Source organism: Maylandia zebra, linkage group LG22, assembly GCF_041146795.1.
Source record: "Maylandia zebra isolate NMK-2024a linkage group LG22, Mzebra_GT3a, whole genome shotgun sequence".
Lineage (NCBI taxonomy): Eukaryota > Metazoa > Chordata > Actinopteri > Cichliformes > Cichlidae > Maylandia > Maylandia zebra.
This window is the reverse complement of record NC_135187.1, coordinates 15899326-15905821: the sequence shown is the minus strand read 5'-3', so window position 1 is coordinate 15905821 and position 6496 is coordinate 15899326. Positions and strand designations below refer to the sequence as shown.

The 6496-nt window shown below is 38.2% G+C and overlaps 1 long non-coding RNA gene across 1 annotated transcript; it reads left to right on the top strand.

Moving 5' to 3' along the window:
• The first annotated feature begins 4272 nt into the window (after window positions 1-4272).
• LOC143414736 (uncharacterized) lies at window positions 4273-6034 on the top strand. Its single transcript, XR_013095432.1, has 3 exons — window positions 4273-4415; window positions 5125-5230; window positions 5324-6034. It is a non-coding gene; the product is annotated as an uncharacterized LOC143414736 (long non-coding RNA).
• The last annotated feature ends 462 nt before the right edge of the window (window positions 6035-6496 follow it).

The following is a 6496-nucleotide window of genomic DNA, read 5'->3' as shown; positions in this document are numbered from 1 at the left end:
ACATTTTTACCAGGTACAAGAGCACGACTGGTATTGTTCTCACCCTCTGAGTCTGTATGTTTGTTTGTCTCACCATGGTAAAATGTGATCCTGGAGACACCTACTGTAGCAGGAAGTGCCTCAAAGATGGTTTTCAGTGTTCCAAAGGCTGTCTGCGTCTCCGTTTAGATGTCGGTGCACAGATTTTGTGATACGGAATCCCTTCTCAGCATGTTTTCTAGATTATTTACTGTTTTTCCTTAGGTGTATGCCTAGTAGAATAGCACTGAATCCTGTTTACACCAAGTGGGACAAACAATGCCACGTGACTCCTGTATTCTGAGCATGCTTTTGAATTCTTTTCCTCATTTGTAAACTGAGTTTGTGTGTGCTTTTACTTTGGGCCAAGTGCTTTTGTGTTTTGCATCTAGATCCAATGTGACTGGGTTCCAATAATATAGTTAGATCTACAACAGATTGTATGGCTTTACCAAAAGCTGCTCTGTTTTCTGAATCTGTAAAGCTTAGAAAAATTAAAATGTCAGACATTATTATTAGGCTAGTCAAATTCTCTTTTTCCTCATTCTCTTATCATTCCTGCAGCTCTCTCAATCTCTCATTCTTTAATTTCTGTCTTATTTCATGTGAATAACATTTCATATTCATGAATGATAAAGCACTGCCTTTGCTGAAGAAATATTTTTGTGTTTGAAATGCATCCAGAGTAAAAAGCTTCCACCTAGAGCTGCATGTGCCTATGCATGCTTGAGAATAATGCCTTTTTACACATCATGCATATTTAGGTGTCTGTATACCTGTACAAATGCTAATGTGGATTCCCAAAGAGCAAAACAACAATAAGAACTAAACCCATCCAAAAAAATGAGTATTAGTACATTTCTGCTCAGATGCAGTACTTTGAAATCACAAAAGAGCTAATTAACCATCAGAAGCTTTTCAGCTTATTAACAAAACATGACTTTTTTTGTATCATAAGACTGCTGTCTGACAGGTACTTTATACCATATGTGATCTATAAGTATGTTTAAAATTTCTCCTTTTCTTTTACTAATTTCTCTTTCTTTATCTTTCACCTATAGCTGTGTGCTAAAGCATATGCTTTAAATGCACTGATTTGACCAAAACTGGCTTGCACCTAATTTTCTTTTGATTTTGGAAATGCTATTTTTCATTAGTCTGTCGTTTCTTTCTAGGTTTGTTCATCACGCCAGCATCCACTGAAGAGTAGGTGGGCACATTAATGAATAAAGTGAATAATGTGAAACCTACTCAGGCCCCTAAAACACTGTTGTCCCTTCATCATAGTTAATTAAAATATTATGAAAAGTTGTGTAACAACATGTCGACTGATTAATGGTAACCAAAAAAATATGTGTCAGGAAACACAAATGCTCTGGATTGGGAGGGAATACCCCCCATAACAACGTTAAAGCTGTGTATTTAAATGCACTTTAATAATGCAAGCAATATTCTTTTCCTTTTCTTTTTTTTATATGACCAAACGTCTTTTATTGCATTTGATGATAGGGAACAGCCCATTAACAGTAACCTCAATAATTACAACTAGCACCTACCTGAATTACTGCTATCAGTTAGTCAGCAGTGTATACCTGGTGTTATTCTTCACTAAAAAAATTTGAGAAATCTTATAACGCCTAAGTCCTCCTAAGTCCTAATGTTAAATTAGGACTCAATAATGTACACATGCTTCTGGTATAGTGCACTACAAATATTATGGGTCACTACTTAGTGGGGCAATTAAGTGGAAACAAGAAGGTAATAGTATGAACATAGCAAGTTACTAACGCCTTAACTACCAAAGTAATATCTAAGTAATAACCAAGTAATAGCATAGATTAAAGATGATTATACTTGAATAATATTGTTTTACTAATGGAGTACTATGAGGCAAGACATTAGGTGCAATAGTGCGGAAACCAAAAAAGCAAACAAACAATTTGTAACACATTTGGTCACAGTTTGATTAGAAGATACTGATAACAGTATAGTTGTAATAGTGCTTGATGCTTTACATAGGATGCCATCTATACATCTACCTTTTGTCCCCAGCCTTCTTCAGTGTTTGAAGGTAACTGTGTACATATTATGTTGCTGTGGCCTATTACCTTGAAAGATTTGCAGCATTTTCTGTAGAATAACAAGGAAACAGGGCTGAAATGTCAAGCTATATATTTCTGCTAAACTCCATAGGTTGGCAATAGAAGACCTATATCCAGAAAAATTTGCAAAATGTAAAATGCTCATTTTCTACATAAAATACACAGGCACACACAAGGTTTGTTTGTTTGTTTTTTTGTTTTTTGTTTTTGTTAGCTCAGGGGGCAAAAGATCAGGCTGTACATAGGTCAGTTTGTGTGAGTATACGTGTTGATTTTGTGCATGTTTTAAAAGGTTAACGATCAAGTCAAATATACTTAAGGGCAAAGCAGGGTAGTCTTGGTTGTTATAGCAACATGTTAAATAACTACAAAAAGACAGGGAAACAATAAATGGAAGATGATGACGTCAGGTAGCTCAGGCAGGAGTAATGTAAAGTATGCAAAAAGAGAAATGGTTATTTATAAATGCATTTTGAGGATACCCTCCTTCCCCTGTCTTCATCATTTAACATCTCCAAAAGGATCAAATCATTCAGATCTCTTGACATCTCATGTGGTTGAAGAAGAAACCATAGATTAAAACTCTGAAATCTAATCAACAAACTTTATGGGTTCTATGTGACTGCATGACAAAGTGCTCAGAAAGTTTGAATACTTTTGTCTCAGATATGTTAATTTTACACACTACAGCATATTGTGTGTTTGCTGTATATTCATTTACTGTGATTTTGTCATAACTAGCAAAACACTGCAACAATTGTTTGTTCCTTTGTTCATATACTTACAATTAATTGCTCATTTGTTCCGAGCCTCCATGGAGGTCTAGTGTTGGGAAATTGCCCACTCAGCATTTCCTGCTATTAGCATTAGTGATGTCATGTCTTTTTGGGCCCTACAACCAAATTGTACATAGCACATCATTGTTCTTTCTCTCTCTGTCTCTCTCTCTCCGTCTCAGACTAACTGGATAGCTCATGGATATCCTCATTCACCATCATTTCCAGTGGACCAGCTTCTAAATAAATCACAGATGTAAGTAGTAACAATGTTTCAATCTTTTACAAAAGCACAAATAGCTCACCAGTTGGAGCTTATCTTTTGGGAATTGCACTTATCAAAGCTACAGATAACACCGCTAAAATCCAAGTCCCAGCGGTATAGTCATCTTCTTTTCTTCTGTCCTTTTTGAGCTCTATTTTTGTTTTTCTTTCTTTCTTTCTTTTTGCTTTGGCTTGCTAAATATCTTTTTTTTTAGTGTGCCAAAAAAATTATTCACTGAGTATTCACTGAGCACTCGGTCAGTTGGGGCCATCTTCCCAATGTATTCTTGGATGTTCGTTGTCTCATCCTGGACTGTGGTGCTGACACTCACCAGTCCCCGGCCCCTTTCCTTCCGCTTAGGCTACGTTCACACTGCAGGTCTTAATGCTCAATTCCGATTTTTTGATCAAATCCGATTTTTATGTGGGCTTGTTCACACTACAAATAAAATGCGACTTCAAACGTGCTGTAGTGTGAACGGTTCACGGCCCTCAAAGCGACCCGCATGCGCAAAAGAAGACATCACGCACAACACGCTCTGTTTACGGAAGTAAAAATGGCGGCTACAGAGCGAGTAGGTGTTGTTGCAGCAGTTTATCAATTTATGCACAGTCATAACCGACAAAATCTTGACAAATTAATCAGAGAAAGGAGGACACTGAGAAAAAAGAGAGTCCGTGCTTTAACAATGGCCTTGTTTGGAGCAGTGGCTGCTACCTCCGTGCAGAGGTATATATGGACACGGAGTCGGAACCAGGAGTGGTGGGATTGGGATGTGAGAGGCTTCACTGACACGGAGTTCATCCACAATTTCAGGATGTCAAGACAAACACTTGAATACCTCTGTCAGCGCCTTTCAGCTAGAATGCTTAGACAGGATACTCATCTCCGCCAATCCATACCTGTGAGCAAGCGCGTTGGAATCGGGCTGTATTGGCTGGCAACAGGCGCATGTTATCGGACCATGTCAAACCTGTTCGGAGTTGCCAAATCTACAGTTTGTTCCATCGTCCATGAATTCTGCTTTGCGGTCCGCTATGTCCTCATGCCTGAGTACATTAAATGGCCTTGAGGAGATGACCTGATACAAGTTATTGAAGGCTTCAGACAGCGATGGGGGTTCCCACAGTGTGCCGGAGCAATAGATGGGAGTCACATTCCCATCACTGCTCCTGAGGACAATCACTGTGATTATTTTAACCGCAAAGGCTGGCACTCTGTCCTCCTTCAGGGCGTCGTCGACCATCAATTCTGGTAAGCATACTATGATCTACTAATTATGAAAAAATTGAAAGGGAAAAAAAACATGCATTTGAATGGCTCAAACATATATACAGAGCTGGACAAAAAGTAGTCGCCTAAAGAATTATGCAAGTAACTGTTTGATCAGAAGTGTGATGAACATTTTGTGTTTTCCTTCAGTCTCTCTGTTTTCTCCTAATTACCCACATCTTTCCTGCTTCCAGTAATTGGTATCCCTATGCATTTTAACTCACTTTACTTGTATTGTTTTTTATGTAACATATTTTTAAATGATTACTATTAAATAAATGAGTGATCCTTTATAAATTGTCATAAGTAATCAACTGTGGCTCAATATAGTAGTGAACTGTTACTTTTACAAGTAAAACTACTCTTAAAAGGTAAAACTTATACTACCCACCTCACAGATTTCATATATTTTATTAAAATATATTGCATTTTCTGTCACCCATACCCAGACCAAAAAGTATTGTTTGACTGATGGCCCGTAATATAAAGACTTGTTTTGGACTTTACGTTTCGCAATTTTGCCTTAAGTTATGAATTTATTTTGCTGTTTACATATGTCCTGATAATTATCCTTATTGCTGTTTTAGAGAAGATCAGTGCTTCAAAGGATAGTTGCAGACATCTGTCAGAATCTGCAGATTTACAGTAGAAATAAAATGTTCACGTTTCCCAAACGTTGTCTTCCCAACAGTTTCACTAACATCTACACTGGATGGCCAGGAAGCGTCCACGATGCCAGGGTTCTCAAGAATTCTGAGATATACACAATGGCAGAGAGAGGGGAGCTATTTCCACCAGTCAGTATCTTTGAACACAGTGAATTGTAATTAAAATTGTTTTACCATTCTTCCTTGTTGATATATGTCACCTTGTATTCACATAATCTTTAGGTTACAGAAGAAATCATGGGTGTTGAAGTTCCAGTCATGCTGCTCGGTGACCCTGCATATCCCCTGCGAAGCTGGCTGCTGAAGGGATATGCAGATACAGGAACCCTAACTGAAGAACAACAATACTTCAACCAGAGACACAGCAGAGCCAGGATGACAGTGGAGTGTGCATTTGGCCGACTTAAGGGTCGGTGGAGGTGCCTTGGGAAACGTCTTGATGTGGACATCCACACTGTTCCCACAATAATAGCTGCATGCTGCACACTCCACAATGTGTGTGAAAAACATGGTGAAGCTTACAATGAAACTGATAAAACTGATCTGCGTGATTCTAGAGGTACCGAAGGAGGCATCTTACCAGATGTTCAGCCAATAAGAATCAGAGAGGTGCTGACCCAATTTTTTCATAGTCAACGTTAAGGCACAAAAGCCATGGGTTCATCTCATTGTCAATAAATTTGAGCTTGATGTTTAAGTGATGCATTCACAAAATTTAAAGTAAAGCATTCAAAGTTTTTTTTTTTATGGAAAATATTTATTTTGACGTGTGTAACATGTACACTTCTTCCTCTGAGTACTGAAATTGCAATGTTGTTTGTCTCAAAACATATAAGTTTGCATATGAAAAGCACAAATTAAATCTGAAAGAACCACTGTCCTTCAGCAGTACTGAAAATCTCTAACAACAAACAAAGCATTTTTGGATGCAACGATAAATAACCAACACTTTGCATTGAAAGTAAAGCCCCTCCAAAACAATATTAACATAACATTAACTGAAATATTTTTGGAGTATCCATTTAAAATACATTAAGTGAACCATGTGCAAAACTTGCTTTTCATAACATTTAAACTAATGCCTTAAAGTAGTTTAATCCTGTTCATCTGGAGGAGGGTAGGATGACATAAAGGCCTGGTTAAAGGATGCATGCTGAGCCTGGTCTCGAGGGTTTGGTCGTTCTGGTCTAAAGGGCTGACCCGGATTGTGAGATGGTGAAAGGGCATTACCAAAAGGAAGAGGTTGAGCTAAATCTTGTTGGAAAGACAGAGACTGATTGGACATCTCAAATAGTGGAGACTGAGATGAAGCCATGGGGTATGGAGGGGAATGGATGAGTGAAGACTGTGTTGGGCAGTAAAGATGTGGAGCCTGTACTGCCTGCTGGTAGAAAG